At 30.0% G+C, this 24336-nt stretch overlaps 1 protein-coding gene across 1 annotated transcript in view; it reads right to left on the bottom strand.

Moving 5' to 3' along the window:
- Positions 1–24336, bottom strand: part of LOC129907272 (focal adhesion kinase 1-like) — a 237538-nt gene that overhangs the window by 167859 nt on the left and 45343 nt on the right. The gene's annotated exons all lie outside the window — the stretch shown is intronic.

Genomic DNA, 24336 nt, shown 5'->3' with positions numbered 1-24336 from the left:
CAAAAATAATATTTTTCTCGTTGATATTGGAAATAGAAATTTTCGATATCTCAAAATCTTAGTGGTCAACATTACTAATGGTTTCTTTAAGGACATTCCAGTTTGTGCTTCTGATTTGGATTAAAAAAGCAATATTTTACGAAAACATACAAATATATACATATTTCGGATTAAACTTCAAGAAGAATTTCATTGAAAATTTCACTTTCTGCCCATTCACTTGCCTAATTTGAAATTAGGAGTTCTGTCTGCATTTTTTCACTCATTTAGATTTTCTGATCGAATTCAATTCACTTTGTTTCTGTTAGTGAATTTGGTGCATTTTTCATTGATTCTGAACTTTTTGGATAAAATGCTATCAAAACTTATAGTTTTACTATTTTGTAATATTTATTTTTTGTTAATTTAATACAAAATACATGAGGCATGAAATACTATAATTCACCACTGCCTGTGTTTGCATTATGTACTATTCTATAGGGGAGAATTGCTCCCTGAGTTTGCAACCTCATTCGCTTTGTACTTTACCTAATTAATTTTTCTTTTAAAATTTGCAATAATATTGCCCATGTTCTGCATTTCACTTACATACATATTTGTTATCTGATTTGTCCCGAAAAATGTGTCTTCTTATTTTTTCTTTTAAACTCTGCGTTTTTTCATTAAAATTGACAATAAAAAGCAGCAATAATTTCACTTTAGAAACAAAATAAAAATAGATGATCCTCCAGTTAGGAGCAATTTCAAAGTTTTCGAAATCTATCGAAATGAAGAATATGATATTTTTTCATTTCACGTGACATTTGAAAGTGATTTCAATTCACTTTCGGTCGAATAGCGGAACATGGGTGCTTATACCGAAAATAATTATGAGTATAGCTCAAAAACTAGACTTGATAGGAATAAATCTGTAAACTGTTTTGAATTTAGCACGAAATAAAGTGTTTTTTTAAGACGTATGACTCAACTGCTTGTGTAAAATGTTTGGGATACAAGAACATTGATGAAACACGACTTTGGATGTGAAAGGAGGAGACAGTAGTACGAAGCTGTCGAGAGCAGTAAAATGCTACTATACCACTTTCAGTACCGCAGTACTTCACTCTCTATCAAAGATTAATAAAAAGGAGAGAACATTTTTTCGTACATTTCCCTCAAAAAAATGTATGAAAAATTTTCCAGCCCCCTCCAAATTTTTTTCTGGATACGCCACTGTAAGAGGTGCTTTTAAATTTTTATTAAACTTATGACTGATTTCATAAACATTTAAATGGCTTTTAAATTTTTAAATGACGTTTTTTGTATGGAACAAACGTCATTTTAGGACGTAAAAGCCAGATAAATATTTAAAGGGCTTTATGAAATCGGCTATTAGACTATTCTTCTAAATCAACCCAATGACACATCCAATTTTGAATTTCAGTTTTCACATTACTACGTTTGCAGAAAAGTGATTTCAAAAAACAACATTAATGAATCATGAATCTGATGAATTTTTGTTTGATCGACTATAATTATTTCAATTTTAAATGAGGGGAGATTAGAACAAAAGCTGCATTATTCATGGGATCATCTTCAGCCCCTATTTTGATCAAATAGTTTTTGGATGAAATAATAAAACAATCGTTCAAAAAATTGATTTTGTTATTTCTAAAAAAAATTATTTTGTTTTACAAGTTTGGGTGGCATAAGGATCTTTTTGAAATATTCAAATGGTTCCAAAACAATGGACTAACCTTTAAAAGACAGTTTAATACTTTACTCTTACCGACAGTTTATCTTTCTCAAGTGAAGCTTAAATTTATGAGCACAGTGACTAGTCTTAATTATAAAGTCAACAGTTCTCTTTCGGCAGAATATCAAATAAATTATACCATTGGCAAAATTTACGGCGGATTGCGTAAACTCTAATGTTATTTACTGTAAACTCGACTTTCATTCTCATCATAAGCTTCTTCTGGCTTTCAATGATATGGTAAGATATGTTGAAGTTTATATAAGCTAAATATTAAGTAGAAAAAAAAATTGTTCAAATTGGGTAAGGACTTCGGGTCGCAAATGCGTTTTGAAATTTGTCGAAATATGGCAAAATTCCTAGATTTACGATTTTTTTTTTATTTTATACTATTTGGTAAATTAATATTTTTACCAAATTTGAATTAAAAATGAGGTTGACACAATCAGTGAATGCTATGAACTCGTTAAAGATTTGAAAATCTGTCAGTCAAGAGGGATTTGACTATTTACCATTCTCCTCGTCGCCCAGTGGTGCATTCGGTGCGTTATGACGTCAAAAATCATTAACTCGGCCATTTCTTGACGAAAAGTCAGGAGCGCAGTAAGATGGTTTTTCGCAAGGCGCAACGTTTTATCTACGTGAAAATTTATATTTTTTATGAAACACGTTATTTTTGTTTTTTTTTTTTAAATAAAAAAATATAATATTAGCATTTAAGCATTAACTTGATTGGCTTAAAAGTACAAAAGTGAACATTTTCAAACGTATTTCTGGATGGAAAACTTAATAAAATGATGCAGAAAGCGTAATTTTTTGGTCTAAAAAACAGTTTATATGCTCTATTTCAAAAATAACTTGCGCATTCTAAGCAAATGGAAAGAATATATTCACATAAGGGCGCCCGGCGCACAATGGGCCCAAACGACCATTTGCGTCTCAAAAATGGTTTTTATGAAATTTTAATTTTTGGTAATTTCTTTAGGGAAATGAATCAAGGGAAAGTCAATCTATATGTTTTCATTGAAAATTGATTTTTAAAATGAGTTCCTCTATTACAAAATTGTATCTGTAGTCTCCACTTGAAAATACTTTGTTTGAGTAACAAAATAAAGCAAATCTTCACGATACGTTTTGAAAACTATACAGTCGTCGGCATAATTATTTTGACTAATTTACAATTCTCGATCTAATAAGAATAATTTCTAACGGTTAAACTTTATATAGGTAAAGATAGTGGTTATTTATTGAGTATGTTATGGTGAATCTCATGGTGGTCAAAGTAAGTCATATGAGTGAAATTTGGCTTTCAGGCAGCTTTTTTTGTATTAGAAGTCCTCTTTTTTAAGCGGCATAAGTATTTTGACCAGCATTCTTTTTCAATTTTGGTAAGGTAAAGTAATACATTTTGCTTATTTTAAGTATGTATCTAACTGTTGAACATGTTAAGGCTCACATTCATAAAAAAAATTCGAAACATTTCGCAAATAAATATTAAAATTAGGGCATTTATTGTTACAAGTTAAAATTCCCGTTACCTTGTAAACAAATCAATGGAGAACTGATTTGTTTGCGTCAAATTATGTCTTAGCTAATAAAGAAATATAAAAGTACGAGTACTGAGTAGAATCAGCCATGAATCTGAACAAAACAAAAAATTACACAAAAAAAAGACAATTTTTTTTTTTGCGTAGTTCACTTTGAATCCCAGATTGAACCCTTATATCATGGAGCTGGAAATGAAATCACTAGGGAAGAATTCCTCCTCAGCAAGCACAGATTCTCAGGAGACTTAGGAAACACAATTTTGGGACTTATTCAGCAGGAAAAGCACTAGTTAACTTCTTGAAAGCATGTTAAAAACTATGAAATTCGCAAAAAAGCACGTTGGTAAGCCTAATTCTTTCTGGATCAAAGTTAAATGGACCGATGAAAGTTTTTTTGCACTCCATAAATCACCAAGAGTGAATTTTGTTCGGATGCGGTCTAAAAAACTTTGTTCAAGAAAAAAAAAATCTTACCAACATGCTTTTTTGCGAATTTCATAGTTTTTAACATGCTTTCAAGAAGTTAACTAGTGCTTTTCTTGCTCAATAAGTCCCAAAATTGTGTTTCCTAAGTCTCCTGGGAATCTTTGCTTTCTGATGAGGAATTCTTCCTTAGAGATTTCATTTCCTGCTCCATGATATAAGGGTTCAATCTGGGATTCAAAGTGAGCAAAAAAAAAATTGTCTTTTTTTTGTGTAATTTTTTGTTTTGTACAGATTCATGGCTGATTCTACTCAGTACTCGTACTCTTGTGTTTCTTTATTAGCTAAGACATAATTTGACGCAAACAAATCAGTTCTCCATTGATTTGTTTACAAGGTAGCGGGAATTTTAACTTAAAACAATAAATGCCCCAATTTCAATGTTTTTTGCGAAATTTTCCAAATTTTTTTTATGAATCTGAGCCTAAACATGTTCAGCAGTTGAATACATGCTTAAAATAAGTAAAAGGTATTACTTTACCTTACCAAAATTGAAAAAGAATGCTGGTCAAAATACTTATGCCGCTCAAAAAATAGCACTTGTAATACAAAAAAAGCTGTCTGAAAGCCAAATTTCACTCATATGACTTACTTTGACCACCATGAGATTCACCATAACATACTTAATAAACAACCATTAACTTTACCTATAAAAAGTTTAACCGTAAGAAATTATTCTTATCAGATCGAGAATTGTAAATTAGTCAAAATAATTATGCCGACGACTGTATTTGAATAAATTATATAAGTGTTGTATGTCGTTGGAAAGCTTATTTTAACTGCTATTTATATTGCTGAAAATAAAATTTTATTAAAATATTATTATTAATATTATTTTTTTCACACAATAAGCTTTTATTTGCACTTTTTTAATTTCGAATTGAGTTTTAAATGTTTCCGCTGTCTATTTTGTTTCACAATTTTGTTCTTTGGTTTATGTACTAAAAAATACAAAAATAATTGGCTGCTTTTATCTGCTTTTCTTTGATAGAGAACGATATATCAGTCGAAAGACATAGTAAAAAACGTATTTTGGTGCATCCTGACCTGTTTCAATACATATCTTGAGTTCTATTGATAGCACTGTCAAGATTGTTGTCTTCAGGCTTTGGGGAAATGACAGAGCATCATTCCTTATATTCAGAATGAGATTTTGTGTTAATTTAGCCCACTCACATTAAGGGGGGAAATCCCTCTGTAATTTTTTTTTTGCATTATTTTTTTTTGCGTAACAAATTCATTTATCAACCGAAGAACTATTTTCAGTGGTCTTTATCTTAAATGAAGCCTCAAAAGTCCCTAGATAGTCCCGAAACCTACACGCTCCGAACCTACCACAGTACGAAAACGAAAACTTCAAACGCATTTTTCTCGAAACGCGTTTTTTTCCGCGCTGTGCAAACTAATGAAGCTATCGACCCGAAATAAAATGCAAATTACTCTTTAACTTATTGGCCATAGCATGAACCTAAAAGTTCAATATTATTTTTACAATAAATATTTTTTTAAGAATGTTTTTATAAAAAAACATTGTGTTTCTTCGTTTTTTTGGTCTCTAATTTTTATTTTACACTTTTTTTTACTAAATTTAGGTTTATGCAATGCGTATATATATATTTTATTGGAAAAAAATTCTTTTTTGGTTATAAATAATTTTCTGGACTTGGGCATTGCACGGCGCAAACTGTAGATGCCAACTTTAAATAGCTGTAGAGCTGCCATTTTGTTTTTATTTTATTTCAAAAAAATTTTATCAAAACTTGATAATGTCAATAATATCATATACTTTTCCAAATTTCAATAAATGCTTTCGGTTTTCCAAAAAAAAATTATTGAAAAAGCTGTCTTCCAGATAGATTTCCCCCCTTAATTGGAAAACTCGCGATATTTAACCCCTCGGAAACCATATAAAGCCGCGATTTAAAGCTGCCAGTCTTTTGAATTCGTTATTAGAACGCATAAGGCTATAAAACTGCATAGCTACTCACATTTTGGTTATACCTCCATTCCCAATATTTGCTGTGGGCCCTTAGACTAAGTATATGCACCCGAAATTGAAGATATTTGTATTTTGAACAATGCTGTCATTGTACTATTAGTCTAAGGTAGCAGAAAAATGTTAGAATTTAATTTTTCGTTGAGATTTTAGGTGAGGGAGATAAGCTTTTATTGGGCAATGTGTATAGACCAAATAGAAATATAGATATTTTGCCTTTCATTACATTAATGGAGGAAGTCTCCTTATTCTGTCCCAACATAATAGTATGTGGAGATTTTAATTCTAACTTATTAGCAGATCGATCACTTCTCAATTCAATGAGCTCGATAAGTTTAAGTGCTGTTAATACCATCAACCCAACGCACTTTTCTAACTATCTTCCAACGTTACTTGATATATTTTGGGTGAGCAGCTTGGAAAAAGTGAAACTGTATGATCAGCTTTCAGCTGCTGCTTTCTCAAGGCACGATTTAATATTTATGACTTTCGATTACAACGTAACTTCGGTAGTTCGCACCATCCAATACAGGGCTTTTAGCGGAATAGACAATAGTGTTTTGGAAGAACATGTGAGAAGTATTAACTGGGGTGCAATTTATTATCTACCATCGTCGGATGAACAAATTCAATTTTTCAATGATTGCACTCTTACGCTTTTCAACAGGCATGTTCCACTGGTAACAAAAAATTGTACACCTGTCATAAAACCATGGTTTTCTCACCAAATTCGGTCTCTAATGCTAGATCGAGACAATGCGTACAGACGCTGGAAACGGTTTCGTATAAATGAACATCTCTTCACCTACCGCTCACTTCGGAACCAGGTTGTACAAGCAATACGATCAAGTAAACGTGAAATATACTCCTCCAGATTAAATCCTTCGTTGACCGGTCGACAATTATGGACCAATCTTCGACAAATAGGTGTTGTCAGAAGCAAAAATTCTTGTGTTGACGGTAATAATTGTAATGAACTCAACAGAAAATTTATTTCGCTTCTAGCGCCTCCTTTAGCTACAGCTGGTGTTACAGAGGCTCCTCTAAACAATGCTTTTAATATCTCTAATTTTACATTTAGATCAGTCGATAGCACTGAAGTGGTTGCTAGTATCTTATCAATTAAATCTAATGCTATTGGGCTTGATGAGATGTATCCAAAATTTCTCAAGCTGATATTGCCATTTGTTTTACCTTTCGTAACATACATCTTCAATACTATTTTAACATCAGGCAAATATCCGGATCAATAGAAAAAGGCAAAGATTTTTCCAATTCCTAAAAATTCTAAATGTGATGAATTCCGGCCAATTGCAATTTTACCTTTCTTGTCAAAAGTTTTCGAGAGAATTCTGCAAAATCAAATGACCACATATCTCGGCTCTACAAATTTACTGACACCTAAACAATCTGGTTTTCGGAAAGGTCATAGTTGCATCACAGCTTTACTTAAAGTAACGGAAGATTTGCGACAAGATTTAGATAAAGATAAAATTAACTTTTTGGTACTCCTAGATTTCTCGAAGGCATTCGATATAGTCGACCACTTACTTTTATGTGACAAGCTCTTTCGACAGTTTAATTTTTCGTTCTGTGCTGTGAAGCTTTTGCGTTCTTACTTAACAGATCGAATGCAAGCAGTTCAATTAAACAACAATTTGTCCGACTTCCTCCCAATCTCTCGCGGTGTTCCACAAAGTTCGATTCTGGGTCCTTTGTTATTCTCACTTTATGTAAATGAGTTACCATCAGTGGTAAAATATAGTTCAATCCACATGTATGCTGATGATGTGCAAATTTATTTGAGTTGCCCGTTAGGCCTTATAGAACACGGTGTAAGCTGTCTCAATGAAGATCTTGATAATATCGTATGTTGGTCACAGAAAAATGGTCTCCTATTAAATCCTAAGAAATCTGTAAGTTGTTGACCTTTCTTACTTTTCTCCGGTGCTCTTACAAAACTCCCCAATTGAATATGTTGAAACCGCTAAAAATCTAGGTATGATTTTCAACCGAACTCTAACCTGGAACAATCACATAAACATAGCTGTCGGTAAAACATATGGCATCCTTCGAACTATGTGGGCAACACAATCCTTTACGCCCATAAAAGTGCGGATGTTATTAGCGAGAACGCTGGTCTTACCTACACTCATTTATGGTTGCGAAATTTATTCATGTTGCGATTCCATCAGTAAAAGAAAGCTAAATGTCGTTTTTAACAGCCTGGTACGCTATATTTACGGCCTAAGAAGATATGACAGTGTATCTAGATTTTCCAAAAACCTATTAAATATGACATTTGAAAATTTCCTTAATTACTTAATCGTGAACCCCAATATCTCAGTAATTTTATAACTATGCCATCCTCGCAAAGGACGCGAATGCTTATTCACCCGCGCTATACCTCTCTCTTCCACGAAACATAAGAGAAATAGACGAAGTTTTGAAACTACAGACCAAAATAAAGTTTCACTTTTCACAATAATTTATTAATTATCAAATTACTAATAACAAATTTCCAGTTTTTTCCTCTCTTCCTCTTTTTTCTTTTTTTCTTTCTTGTTTTAATTTTGTTTGTATAATTTTTTTTTTCTTTTGAATGTATTTAAGTAACAAAATTGTCAAATCCTAGCTTTCTTAAAATGTTTAATTGTAGCCCTTACCTAAGTTATAAGACAATATGTCTTAATGTGTATAGGTTTATCATGAAATAAATAAATAAATAAATAAAAATAATATTGTAATTGTTGAAAAAAATTTCATCTATGGAAAAAGTTACATAGAGATTTTATTTACTGGTTTTGATTTTACTCGAAGATTTTCAAAAGAGCCGTTTAAAGTATTTAATTAAGAAGGATTGTCGTGAAAATTGACAACCAGTTTTTTTTTTGTGATTTCTTTTCTTGCTCTTTTCTCAAAAGCGTAGTTTTTCCACTATTTCACTTTGCCTTACAAACGACTTTATTTAAAGTGAGTATAATCAATATTTTTCTTATAATTTTTCAATAAAATAGCTTTAATTTCAAATAACGTAACACAAAGAAATTACATTGAAATGTATTTTTTCTATATTTTATACTCATAAAAATAATTAAATAATTTTAAGACACGAAAGGAAGGCCTTTACAAAATAATCTTTGAAGATACAAAAGTTACAGATTTTTGAGACGTTCTAGACTAGTCAAAGTCGTATTTTTTTAGCTTTGAACAAACATTTAATACTTAAATAAAAATATTAGCTGAAAAAACAGTGTGTCAAATAATTTATTAAACATTTCAGGTAATATATTCCTAACTTGAGTTAATTATTTTCAGACTCGAAGAAATGACAGATTTTTTGAACGCCATAGTCGAGCCAAAATTGTACTTTTTGAACTTTGCCTAGCTTTTCAAAGCTCAAAAATAATTTGCTTTTAAAAAAAAACTACGCTTAATGATTTCTGATACATTAAAAATTATATGTTCCACATTTGGTTTAATTATTTCAGGAGACAAAAAAGTTACAGATATTTTTAAATACCCAAATCAAGCGAGAATCGTACTTTTTGAACTTCGACTAAATTTTAAAAGCTTTCGTTATATATCAAAGGCATTATATTCCAAATTTGAAGCAAATATCACAAAAGACAACAAAGTTACAGATTTTTCAGACGCCTATGGCCATATGGGCCCACTGTGCCACGAGAAGTAGATGATTATCAAGAAAAAAGATTTTGGGTTAAGCCTTCCATTTATACATTTTACATTTTGATAGAAAAAGGAAATAAAAGAAATTAGAAGAAATAAATGAAATTTGAAAAAATGTGTGACGTAACGTAATGTCAAATAAATTGAAAATTCGTATTTTCTAAAAGCCCAATTTTTGAAGTGCCGAATTTTTCGAAGGCCATTTTGAAATATTTATGGAAAAAAAGTCTGAAGGAGTTGAAAACTAATTGTGCTACTTTTTGTGATGCACTACAGAAGTGAGCATTTTATAATCTTACTTACATAAGTTCTAAAGTGAAAGTTTAAAAGTAAACTCATTTTTCTAACTAAAATACCACTGAAAACTTACAAAAATGTGTTAAGAACCTTATTTCGAATTCCAAACAACCAAAAATTCAATCTGCAGTCGAATCAATCTGCATTGAAAAAAATTTGCTATTTTTCCGGAAGATTCCGGAAGACTCGATCTGAAACTCTTTTTGAGACGGCTTCACATACATTTTCACACACACTATAATATACAACTGCAAAACGTCAAACCAATCTATAATTTGGGACAAAACAAAATTTAATAAACCAGAGCCTTTAAGCCTGAACTACATAGAAACACAAAGTGAAAAAAGTACAAAAAAGTTTCTAATTTTTCAAATAATTTAAATTTTTAATTGGGCACGTTCAAACAGTTAACATAAAGCTATCGGATAGCTTTTTGTTGTTGTAAAAAGTGTTAAAAATTAGCAAAGAAACGAACCATTTTCTGTCAAAAAATAATCTGAAGGTATCCGAGAATTTTTGGTATACCTCAGGGCCCTATTTCATAGATGATACATCACAGTCATACATTACATACATCATACATTAAAATTTTTTTCATACATTACATACAATTTTTTGTTTCATAGATTTCATTGGAAGTAATTTATAAAATCTATTCTGTTGTAGTTGATGTATTTATTTTGACATTTCGTTTGAATGAATTGTGAGGTTAGGTTTCGTTGGAGTGTAGGAAATTTGTTTTACTGACTAACCAAAACGAAAAGTAACAGAAACTTGCGTGTCATGATATTTAAAAATAAAACAAGAAAAGACAATGAATTATTATTTTCTTTGCAAAAATACAAAATATATTATGTGCATATTCCTTATGATGAAATTATGTACACAAAACTGCCATTTTTATACTTCTATTAAGTAAAAAAATTTTGTTTACAGCAAAATGACTTGCTGTATGAAAAATTCACACAAAATGTATTAAAACAATGTATGATAAATTTCTATGAAACAGTATCATACAACATTGGAATACTTCCAGTCGATTCTCCGTCCATACACTGATGTATGACAGTTCTTCATACAAATTTTCTATGAAACAAAAATAATACATCAGAACTGTCAATATCATACAATGTATGTAATGTATTATCTATGAAATAGGCCCCAGGTATTCGAGTGATCAGCTGATAAATATTTGGTTTTTTTTTATTTTGATTTCTATTCGCGCGATTATTCAGCTTGAGAATAAAATAAATTTGCAAGAATTAAAGTTAAATCGATTGTGCAAGTACTATGCAACAATAAAAAAACGGGAATTTGCTCAAAAGAAACAATTACCTCTTTTCAATATTTTCATGATGTTTTTTTTGTAGGTGCTTTGGCAAGCTATCTGGATAGCTTTTCGTTCAAAAAGATATTCCAGATACGGGTATCACAGATAGCCTAACCGATAGCTGTTTGAACGTGCCCATTGTCACATCAATAAAATTGTTTTTGTTATTTTGTACTTTAATTTACTTTTTATACTTTGTAAAACTTTGTGTGTTGATGCAGTTATAGCTTTATTGGATAAAAATAAAGAAATTTAAAACATGAAATCATTTCAAAATAGTAAAAAATATTTTTTTTTGATCTGTCACTACTAATTGAATTTCCTAAATAGCCAAAATATTTGTGCTCCACATATCAACCGAACCGAGTAAACCGATTTTTTTTTGTATAGGAAAAGTTTTACACACTACAGGGCTAAAATTTGAAAACAAATTTGAAAACAATACAAATACGGGTCAGCTAGTCTTATATATATAATTCTTCTGTGCGTTTGTTTGTGACCCTACTCCTTCTAAACGACTTGATAGATTTTTCTGAAATTTGGTGGGTGTGATAAGGTCCATCCGAGACAGGTTTTGTTTTATAATTGGACCCCGTAGCCGAATATCATCGATTTATTAGACATTATCATATCAAAAAAAAAAAACACCAAAACCAATTTTGACTGCCCAATTTATCAGCGTTATTTAAAATTTAACATCGGAACACATTATTAAAAGGACCCCGCACATTTTGTATGGGAAGTGGCCCTCGGTGAAATTTTCTGAAATTTTAGTATGTTGTTCTCTTGAAGCTCCTAATCAAAGTATGGGCAGAAAGTCGAAAAACGGACAGTTTTTAAGATAACGATTTTTTTCCGATGACTATCTCAAACCTTTTATTATGATAGTAACTCTTAGGGTCGCTGAAACCGAATCCGAAGTCTTTTTTGACCCATCACTTCGGGTTTTCAAGATAACGGGCTTCAAGAGAACAACATACTAAAATTTCAGACAATTTCTCTGAGGGCCACTTCCCATAAAAAATGTGCGGGGTCCTTTGTAAAGAGTCGTATTTTTTAAGTGTATGGAGTCGTTTAATTAAATAAAATAATCCAACTTAATAATATTTAAACTTACTAACTATGTATACAAATTTCGATTGTAGCCACGCACAATGGGCCCAAAGGACCATTTGCGTCTCAAAAATGGTTTTTATGAAATTTTAATTTTTGGTAATTTCTTTAGGGAAATGAATCAAGGGAAAGTCAATCTATATGTTTTCATTGAAAATTGATTTTTAAAATGAGTTCCTCTATTACAAAATTGTATCTGTAGTCTCCACTTGAAAATACTTTGTTTGAGTAACAAAATAAAGCAAATCTTCACGATACGTTTTGAAAACTATATTTGAATAAATTATATAAGTGTTGTATGTCGTTGGAAAGCTTATTTTAACTGCTATTTATATTGCTGAAAATAAATTTTTTTTTAAATATATTTATAATTAATATTATTTTTTTCACACAATAAGCTTTTATTTGCACTTTTTTAATTTCGAATTGAGTTTTAAATGTTTCCGCTGTCTATTTTTTTCACAATTTCGTTCTTTGGTTTATGTACTAAAAGATACAAAAAGAATTGTCTGCTTTTATCTGCTTTTCTTTGATAGAGAACGATATATCAGTCGAAAGACATAGTAAAAAACGTATTTTGGTGCATCCTGACCTGTTTCAATACATATCTTGAGTTCTATTGATAGCACTGTCAAGATTGTTGTCTTCAGGCTTTGGGGAAATGACAGAGCATCATTCCTTATATTCAGAATGAGATTTTGTGTTAATTTAACCTACTCACATTAAGGGGAGAAATCCCTCTGGAATTTTTTATTTTTGCATTATTTTTTTTTTTGCGTAACAAATTCATTTATCAACCGAAGAACTATTTTCAGTGGTCTTTGTCTTAAATGAAGCCTCAAAAGTCCCTAGATAGCCCCTACCACAGTACGAAAACGAAAACTTCAAACGCATTTTTCTCAAAACGCATTTTTCTCCGCGCTGTGCAACGTGACTCAAAAACTAATGAAGCTATCGACTTGAAATAAAATGCAAATTACTCTTTAACTTATTGGCCATAGCATGAACCTAAAAGTTCAATATAATTTTTAAAATAAATATTTTTTTTAACCCTTAACTATAGTGGTGGGTCCAGGGGACCCACATCTACTTTTAAAAAGTTAATAAGATTTTTAAGACTGAATTTTAAAGTGCAAATTTTATTTTGAAAATGAATTTTCTCTTTTTTTTTACTTCTTCTAAAATTGTTATCTTTTAATGCTCAATAAAAAAATTTATAAAAAAAATCAGTTTTGTATTTTATTTTATCATTTCAAAACACCTGGGTCCACTGGACCCACCACTATAGATACTTCACAAAATTTCACCACTATAGTTAAGGGTTAAGAATGTTTTTATAAAAAAACATTGTGTTTTTTGGTTTTTTTGGTCTCTAATTTTTATTTTACACTTTTTTTTACTAAATTTAGGTTTATGCAATGCGTATATATATATTTTATTGGAAATAAACTTCCCCTTAAACGAGAATATTTTTAAGAAAGTTGGCCACTTAGGTTTCTATAGATTTATTTTATACCACAGGTGTTTAAAATTTTTCATAAAATACTTTTTTACATTTTGCATCAAAAAACAGATTTCAAAATTTTTTTTTACAAAAATTTGCAATAGCTGTGCAGTTTTTAAAGCTTTTATGTACTCATACAATTATTGTAGAAAATGATAAAAAAGAAATAAATAAAATTCATTCTTTCGTGGTTGTAGTGAACGAAAACATAAGATGATAAAATTTAAAATACACTGAACGAAAAAAACCCAATATTTTATGAACTGGTTGCGATAGAACTTTTTTCTATCTGTTTTTAGAACAGTCATAAGTGTAGCTATCAGCCGTTTTAGGGTTGTCCATTCCCAATTGCGCACCCTGTATATATTCAGACATAATCTAAACAAAAATTCCTAGGGAAATGGTTTCGGGAGAAGGGCCCCAATCGGAAAAATGGCGAAAATTTCCATTTTTTTTTTTGCTTTCCCCACATTCTTAACCATTGAAGAACGAAATTCAAGCTCAAAAAATAATGAAATTTCAGGAACTTTTCAGTTAGGAGTTTTTTTTTCAGAATAGGCCTGCTTATGACGATTACAACTCAACTTTTTGAATCGTTATACCTAAGAAACGGTGGGTCTTAGGGAAATAAGTGCCATAACACTTTTTATATATAATAATCTGGTCTACAATTCTTGCATTGATAATTTTTTGATAAGACTTACCGTTTTGCTAAAAATCGTGAAAAACCAGTTTTTGTGATCTTTGACCCCCGTAAATTTTTTTCCAGGCCTCGGATCGATGAGGACTTTTTAGATTTAATTTATGATGGTGTTTTCAACAATCCTACCAATTTTCAGCTTGCTAGGAATTAATGTAACCTCGAATGTCTAAATTGACCGGACTAAGATTTTATTTACTGGTTTTGATTTTACTCGAAGATTTTCAAAAGAGCCGTTTAAAGTATTTAATTAAGAAGGATTTTCGTGAAAATTGACAACCAGTTTTTTTTTGTGATTTCTTTTTTTGCTCTTTTCTCAAAAGCGTAGTTTTTCCACTATTTCACTTTGCCTTACAAACGACTTTATTCAAAATGAGTATAATCAATATTTTTTTTATAATTTTTCAATAAAATAGCTTTAATTTCAAATAACTTAACACAAAGAAACTACATTGAAATGTATTTTTTCTATATTTTATACTTATAAAAATAACACTGGTCAACAAGGTTTTTGCCACAAGAACCAAAATATACTTTTCTAGGAGTTTTTGGGGTGCTGAATCCAAATCTGAAGACAGAAAAGTTTGATTGGCCTTCGTTTTTGAAATATTACCGTTAGAAAATGTCAAAAAACGTAATTTTGGCTGTTTTCGAGGTTATGTTTTTATGTGGAGTAATTAATTTTGAATAAATTTGTAACGTTGCCTATAACAGCTAGTTTTATTCTTTCAAAAAATGTTTTAATCTTTCCGATATCTCTTTTATTGCCCGAGATATTTAAAATTTAAGTAGCGGTCTTTGAATCAGAAACAACACTGGCCAATCAAATTAAACTTTTTTTGCCACAAGAATCAAAATATACTTTTATAAAGGTTTTTGCGTTGCTGAACTCGAATCCACAATCAGAAAAATTCTATTAGCCTTCGTTCTTGAAATATTACCGTTATAAAATGCAAAAAAATGTTTTGTTTTTATAACGGTTATATTTCAAGAACGGAGGCTAATAGAATTTTTCCGTTTGCGGATTTGAGTTCAGTAACTCGAAAACCTTTAGAAAAGTATATTTTGGTTCTTGTGGCAAAAATTTTGTAACCAGTGACTTAAGCTTTAGATTAAGTTTAGTTTCTCTTTGGCTTTTTAAATGAAACTTAAGATATCTCGAGCAATAAAAGAGATATCGGGAAAATTTAAACAGTTTTTGAAAGAAGAATATCTGTTCTTATCATAACCGTTACAAATTTGTTTATAATGAATTACCCCACATAAAAATAGAATCTCGAAAACAGCCAGAATGACGTTTTTTAGCATTTTATAACGATAATATTTAAAAAACGGAGGCCAATCAAATTTTTCTGACTTCAGATTCGGATTCAACACGCCAAAAACTACTAGAAAAGTATATTTTGGTTCTTGTGACAAAAAAAAAGTTAAATTTTGTTGACCAGTGTAATTAAATAATTTTAAGATACGAAAGGAAGGCCTTTATAAAATTAAGAAACCAGTTTTATCTTATTTTGCAAAATTTGACAAAATAATCTTTTAAGATACAAAAGTTACAAATTTTTGAGACGTTCTAGCCTAGTCAAAGTCGTATTTTTTTAGCTTTGAACAAACATTTAATACTTAAATAAAAATATTAGCTAAAAAAACAGTGTGTCAAATAATTTATTAAACATTTCAGGTATTATATTCCTAATTTGAGTTAATTATTTTCAGACTCGAAGAAATGACAGATTTTTTGAACGCCATAGTCGAGCCAAAATTGTACTTTTTGAACTTTGCCTAGCTTTTCAAAGCTCAAAAATAATTTGCATTTAAAAAAAAACTACGCATAATGATTTCTGATACATTAAAAATTTTATGTTCCACATTTGGTTTAATTATTTCAGGAGACAAAAAAGTTACAGATATTTTTAAATACCCAAATCAAGCGAGAATCGTACTTTTTGAACTTCGACTAAATTTTAAAAGCGTTCGTTATATATCAAAGGCATTATATTCCAAATTTGAAGCAAATATCACAAAAGACAACAAAGTTACAGATTTTTCAGACGCCTATGGCCATATGGGCCCACTGTGCCACGAGAAGTAGATGATTATCAAGAAAAAAGATTTTGGGTTAAGCCTTCCATTTATACATTTTACATTTTGATAGAAAAAGGAAATAAAAGAAATTAGAAGAAATAAATGAAATTTGAAAAAATGTGTGACGTAACGTAATGTCAAATAAATTGAAAATTCGTATTTTCTAAAAGCCCAATTTTTGAAGTGCCGAATTTTTCGAAGGCCATTTTGAAATATTTATGGAAAAAAAGTCTGAAGGAGTTGAAAACTAATTGTGCTACTTTTTGTGATGCACTACAGAAGTGAGCATTTTATAATCTTACTTACATAAGTTCTAAAGTGAAAGTTTAAAAGTAAACTCATTTTTCTAACTAAAATACCACTGAAAACTTACAAAAATGTGTTAAGAACCTTATTTCGAATTCCAAACAACCAAAAATTCAATCTGCAGTCGAATCAATCTGCATTGAAAAAAATTTGCTATTTTTCCGGAAGATTCCGGAAGACTCGATCTGAAACTCTTTTTGAGACGGCTTCACATACATTTTCACACACACTATAATATACAACTGCAAAACGTCAAACCAATCTATAATTTGGGACAAAACAAAATTTAATAAACCAGAGCCTTTAAGCCTGAACTACATAGAAACACAAAGTGAAAAAAGTACAAAAAAGTTTCTAATTTTTCAAATAATTTAAATTTTTAATTGGGCACGTTCAAACAGTTAACATAAAGCTATCGGATAGCTTTTTGTTGTTGTAAACAGTGTTAAAAATTAGCAAAGAAACGAACCATTTTCTGTCAAAAAATAATCTGAAGGTATCCGAGAATTTTTGGTATACCTCAGGGCCCTATTTCATAGATGATACATCACATACATTACATACATCATACATTAAAATTTTTTTCATACATTACATACAATTTTTTGTTTCATAGATTTCATTGGAAGTAATTTATAAAATCTATTCTGTTGTAGTTGATGTATTTATTTTGACATTTCGTTTGAATGAATTGTGAGGTTAGGTTTCGTTGGAGTGTAGGAAATTTGTTTTACTGACTAACCAAAACGAAAAGTAACAGAAACTTGCGTGTCATGATATTTAAAAATAAAACAAGAAAAGACAATGAATTATTATTTTCTTTGCAAAAATACAAAATATATTATGTGCATATTCCTTATGATGAAATTATGTACACAAAACTGCCATTTTTATACTTCTATTAAGTAAAAAAATTTTGTTTACAGCAAAATGACTTGCTGTATGAAAAATTCACACAAAATGTATTAAAAAAATGTATGATAAATTTCTATGAAACAGTATCATACAACATTGGAATACTTCCAGTCGATTCTCCGTTCATACACTGATGTATGACAGTTCTTCATACAAATTTTCTATGAAACAAAAATAATACATCAGAACTGTCAATATCATACAATGTATGTAATGTATTATCTATGAAATAGGCCCCAGGTATTCGAGTGATCAGCTGATAAATATTTGGTTTTTTTTTATTTTGATTTCTATTCGCGCGATTATTCAGCTTGAGAATAAAATAAATTTGCAAGAATTAAAGTTAAATCGATTGTGCAAGTACTATGCAACAATAAAAAACGGGAATTTGCTCAAAAGAAACAATTACCTCTTTTCAATATTTTCATGATGTTTTTTTTGTAGATGCTTTGGCAAGCTATCTGGATAGCTTTTCGTTCAAAAAGATATTCCAGATACGGGTATCACAGATAGCCTAACCGATAGCTGTTTGAACGTGCCCATTGTCACATCAATAAAATTGTTTTTGTTATTTTGTACTTTAATTTACTTTTTATACTTTGTAAAACTTTGTGTGTTGATGCAGTTATAGCTTTATTGGATAAAAATAAAGAAATTTAAAACATGAAATCATTTCAAAATAGTAAAAAATATTTTTTTTGATCTGTCACTACTAATTGAATTTCCTAAATAGCCAAAATATTTGTGCTCCACATATCAACCGAACCGAGTAAACCGATTTTTTTTTGTATAGGAAAAGTTTTACACACTACAGGGCTAAAATTTGAAAACAAATTTGAAAACATTACAAATACGGGTCAGCTAGTCTTATATATATAATTCTTCTGTGCGTTTGTTTGTGACCCTACTCCTTCTAAACGACTTGATAGATTTTTCTGAAATTTGGTGGGTGTGATAAGGTCCATCCGAGACAGGTTTTGTTTTATAATTGGACCCCGTAGCCGAATATCATCGATTTATTAGACATTATCATATGAAAAAAAAAACACCAAAACCAATTTTGACTGCCCAATTTATCAGCGTTATTTAAAATTTAACATAGGAACACATTATTAAAAGGACCCCGCACATTTTGTATGGGAAGTGGCCCTCGGTGAAATTGTCTGAAATTTTAGTATGTTGTTCTCTTGAAGCTCCTAATCAAAGTATGGGCAGAAAGTCGAAAAATGGACAGTTTTTAAGATAACGATTTTTTTCCGATGACTATCTCAAACCTTTTATTATGATAGTAACTCTTAGGGTCGCTGAAACCGAATCCGAAGTCTTTTTTGACCCATCACTTCGGGTTTTCAAGATAACGGGCTTCAAGAGAACAACATACTAAAATTTCAGACAATTTCTCTGAGGGCCACTTCCCATAAAAAATGTGCGGGGTCCTTTGTAAAGAGTCGTATTTTTTAAGTGTATGGAGTCGTTTAATTAAATAAAATAATCCAACTTAATAATATTTAAACTTACTAACTATGTATACAAATTTCGATTGTAGCCACGCACAATGGGCCCAAAGGACCATTTGCGTCTCAAGAATGGTTTTTATGAAATTTTAATTTTTGGTAATTTCTTTAGGGAAATGAATCAAGGGAAAGTCAATCTATATGTTTTCATTGAAAATTGATTTTTAAAATGAGTTCCTCTATTACAAAATTGTATCTGTAGTCTCCACTTGAAAATACTTTGTTTGAGTAACAAAATAAAGCAAATCTTCACGATACGTTTTGAAAACTATATTTGAATAAATTATATAAGTGTTGTATGTCGTTGGAAAGCTTATTTTAACTGCTATTTATATTGCTGAAAATAAATTTTTTTTAAAATATATTTTTAATTAATATTATTTTTTTCACACAATAAGCTTTTATTTGCACTTTTTACTTGCGATATAGGTACTATATATCAAGTTATGCATTCGTACAAAAAAAAAAAGTTGAGATAACATTTTTCCATGACATTACGATCATAGACAATGCCAAAAAAGTGGGTCCCGGAAGTCCGTCTGTCCGTCTGTCTGTCAGTCTGTCAGTCTGTCTGTCTGTCTGTCTGTATAAGGAACTAGAGCCTAAACGGATGGACCGATTGACTTCAAACTTGCAATGTAGCAGTTTTTGGAGACTCTCCAGAGGGGTTTTTGGAATTATTTTTTTTGGACCAAAAATAACGGTACCTGTCATACAAAAATTTCGGAAAAGTTTAATTTCACGAAAACGGCTCCAACGATTTTGTTAAAAAAATTCAAGTGTTAGTTTTTAAACAAGATCTATCTTTTGAAGAAAAAAATTTTTTTTGAAAATCATTATTAACGGTACCTGCCATAGGACCGCTTTTTTCAAATCAGATTTTCTGCAAAACTACCTATTGTATTTCAACGAAATTTTTTATACAAAAGCATTTACACAATTTAAATATAAGCCAAAAATAAAATTTTGAAAAAAATAATTTTTGGAATTTTGAAAAAAATTTGAAAATTTTTTTTTGAAAAATCAAATTTTCGAAAACGGGACATTGAATTTTTTTGAAATTTTGTTTTTAGATGTTGATTAGTTGTTTCTACAAAATGGCATACCAGTTTTATTTTTAAACTTTTTTTTCAAAAAATTATTTATAAAAAATTAGGTTTTTAAAAAACGGCTCTAACGATTTTGAAATTTTTTTTTTCTAAAAATGCACCTTAAACTGCATACTTGTTTTGTGGGGCGATTTGATTTCAGATATTGTTTTATTTTTTTGAAAAATGATTTTTTTTTTTTTTTTGGTTTTTATATATGTACCTACATTTCTCAAGTTTCTATATAAAAAGTCTTAAATATTTAAGCAACTTGAACTCTTAGAGCAAGTTCGTGCGACCCAGTCGTGCATTTTATTTAATTTCGAATTGAGTTTTAAATGTTTCCGCTGTCTATTTTTTTCACAATTTCGTTCTTTGGTTTATGTACTAAAAGATACAAAAAGAATTGTCTGCTTTTATCTGCTTTTCTTTGATAGAGAACGATATATCAGTCGAAAGACATAGTAAAAAACGTATTTTGGTGCATCCTGACCTGTTTCAATACATATCTTGAGTTCTATTGATAGCACTGTCAAGATTGTTGTCTTCAGGCTTTGGGGAAATGACAGAGCATCATTCCTTATATTCAGAATGAGATTTTGTGTTAATTTAACCTACTCACATTAAGGGGGGAAATCCCTCTGGAATTTTTTATTTTTGCATTATTTTTTTTTTTTTGCGTAACAAATTCATTTATCAACCGAAGAACTATTTTCAGTGGTCTTTGTCTTAAATGAAGCCTCAAAAGTCCCTAGATAGCCCCTACCACAGTACGAAAACGAAAACTTCAAACGCATTTTTCTCAAAACGCATTTTTCTCCGCGCTGTGCAACGTGACTCAAAAACTAATGAAGCTATCGACTTGAAATAAAATGCAAATTACTCTTTAACTTATTGGCCATAGCATGAACCTAAAAGTTCAATATAATTTTTAAAATAAATATTTTTTTTAACCCTTAACTATAGTGGTGGGTCCAGGGGACCCACATCTACTTTTAAAAAGTTAATAAGATTTTTAAGACTGAATTTTAAAGTGCAAATTTTATTTTGAAAATGAATTTTCTCTTTTTTTTTACTTCTTCTAAAATTGTTATCTTTTAATGCTCAATAAAAAAATTTATAAAAAAATTCAGTTTTGTATTTTATTTTATCATTTCAAAACACGAGAATATTTTTAAGAAAGTTGGCCACTTAGGTTTCTATAGATTTATTTTATACCACAGGTGTTTAAAATTTTTCATAAAATACTTTTTTACATTTTGCATCAAAAAACAGATTTCAAAATTTTTTTTTACAAAAATTTGCAATAGCTGTGCAGTTTTTAAAGCTTTTATGTACTCATACAATTATTGTAGAAAATGATAAAAAAGAAATAAATAAAATTCATTCTTTCGTGGTTGTAGTGAACGAAAACATAAGATGATAAAATTTAAAATACACTGAACGAAAAAAACCCAATATTTTATGAACTGGTTGCGATAGAACTTTTTTCTATCTGTTTTTAGAACAGTCATAAGTGTAGCTATCAGCCGTTTTAGGGTTGTCCATTCCCAATTGCGCACCCTGTATATATTCAGACATAATCTAAACAAAAATTCCTAGGGAAATGGTTTCGGGAGAAGGGCCCCAATCGGAAAAATGGCGAAAATTTCCATTTTTTTTTTGCTTTCCCCACATTCTTAACCATTGAAGAACGAAATTCAAGCTCAAAAAATAATGAAATTTCAGGAACTTTTCAGTTAGGAGTTTTTTTTCAGAATAGGCCTGCTTATGACGATTACAACTCAACTTTTTGAATCGTTATACCTAAGAAACGGTGGGTCTTAGGAAAATAAGTGCCATAACACTTTTTATATATAATAATCTGGTCTACAATTCTTGCATTGATAATTTTTTGATAAGACTTACCGTTTTGCTAAAAATCGTGAAAAACCAGTTTTTGTGATCTTTGACCCCCGTAAATTTTTTTCCAGGCCTCGGATCGATGAGGACTTTTTAGATTTAATTTATGATGGTGTTTTCAACAATCCTACCAATTTTCAGCTTGCTAGGAATTAATGTAACCTCGAATGTCTAAATTGACCGGACTAAGATTTTATTTACTGGTTTTGATTTTACTCGAAGATTTTCAAAAGAGCCGTTTAAAGTATTTAATTAAGAAGGATTTTCGTGAAAATTGACAACCAGTTTTTTTTGTGATTTCTTTTTTTGCTCTTTTCTCAAAAGCGTAGTTTTTCCACTATTTCACTTTGCCTTACAAACGACTTTATTCAAAATGAGTATAATCAATATTTTTTTTATAATTTTTCAATAAAATAGCTTTAATTTCAAATAACTTAACACAAAGAAACTACATTGAAATGTATTTTTTCTATATTTTATACTTATAAAAATAACACTGGTCAACAAGGTTTTTGCCACAAGAACCAAAATATACTTTTCTAGGAGTTTTTGGGGTGCTGAATCCAAATCTGAAGACAGAAAAGTTTGATTGGCCTTCGTTTTTGAAATATTACCGTTAGAAAATGTCAAAAAACGTAATTTTGGCTGTTTTCGAGGTTATGTTTTTATGTGGAGTAATTAATTTTGAATAAATTTGTAACGTTGCCTATAACAGCTAGTTTTATTCTTTCAAAAAATGTTTTAATCTTTCCGATATCTCTTTTATTGCCCGAGATATTTAAAATTTAAGTAGCGGTCTTTGAATCAGAAACAACACTGGCCAATCAAATTAAACTTTTTTTGCCACAAGAATCAAAATATACTTTTATAAAGGTTTTTGCGTTGCTGAACTCGAATCCACAATCAGAAAAATTCTATTAGCCTTCGTTCTTGAAATATTACCGTTATAAAATGCAAAAAAATGTTTTGTTTTTATAACGGTTATATTTCAAGAACGGAGGCTAATAGAATTTTTCCGTTTGCGGATTTGAGTTCAGTAACTCGAAAACCTTTAGAAAAGTATATTTTGGTTCTTGTGGCAAAAATTTTGTAACCAGTGACTTAAGCTTTAGATTAAGTTTAGTTTCTCTTTGGCTTTTTAAATGAAACTTAAGATATCTCGAGCAATAAAAGAGATATCGGGAAAATTTAAACAGTTTTTGAAAGAAGAATATCTGTTCTTATCATAACCGTTACAAATTTGTTTATAATGAATTACCCCACATAAAAATAGAATCTCGAAAACAGCCAGAATGACGTTTTTTAGCATTTTATAACGATAATATTTAAAAAACGGAGGCCAATCAAATTTTTCTGACTTCAGATTCGGATTCAACACGCCAAAAACTACTAGAAAAGTATATTTTGGTTCTTGTGACAAAAAAAAAGTTAAATTTTGTTGACCAGTGTAATTAAATAATTTTAAGATACGAAAGGAAGGCCTTTATAAAATTAAGAAACCAGTTTTATCTTATTTTGCAAAATTTGACAAAATAATCTTTTAAGATACAAAAGTTACAAATTTTTGAGACGTTCTAGCCTAGTGAAAGTCGTATTTTTTTAGCTTTGAACAAACATTTAATACTTAAATAAAAATATTAGCTAAAAAAACAGTGTGTCAAATAATTTATTAAACATTTCAGGTATTATATTCCTAATTTGAGTTAATTATTTTCAGACTCGAAGAAATGACAGATTTTTTGAACGCCATAGTCGAGCCAAAATTGTACTTTTTGAACTTTGCCTAGCTTTTCAAAGCTCAAAAATAATTTGCATTTAAAAAAAAACTACGCTAAATGATTTCTGATACATTAAAAATTTTATGTTCCACATTTGGTTTAATTATTTCAGGAGACAAAAAAGTTACAGATATTTTTAAATACCCAAATCAAGCGAGAATCGTACTTTTTGAACTTCGACTAAATTTTAAAAGCGTTCGTTATATATCAAAGGCATTATATTCCAAATTTGAAGCAATTATCACAAAAGACAACAAAGTTACAGATTTTTCAGACGCCTAAGGCCATATGGGCCCACTGTGCCACGAGACGTAGATGATTATCAAGAAAAAAGATTTTGGGTCAAGCGTTCT

Source organism: Episyrphus balteatus, chromosome 1 (assembly GCF_945859705.1).
Source record: "Episyrphus balteatus chromosome 1, idEpiBalt1.1, whole genome shotgun sequence".
Taxonomy (NCBI): Eukaryota; Metazoa; Arthropoda; class Insecta; order Diptera; family Syrphidae; genus Episyrphus; species Episyrphus balteatus.
Note: the sequence above shows the minus strand (reverse complement) of the source record. Positions and strands in the feature narration are given on the sequence as shown.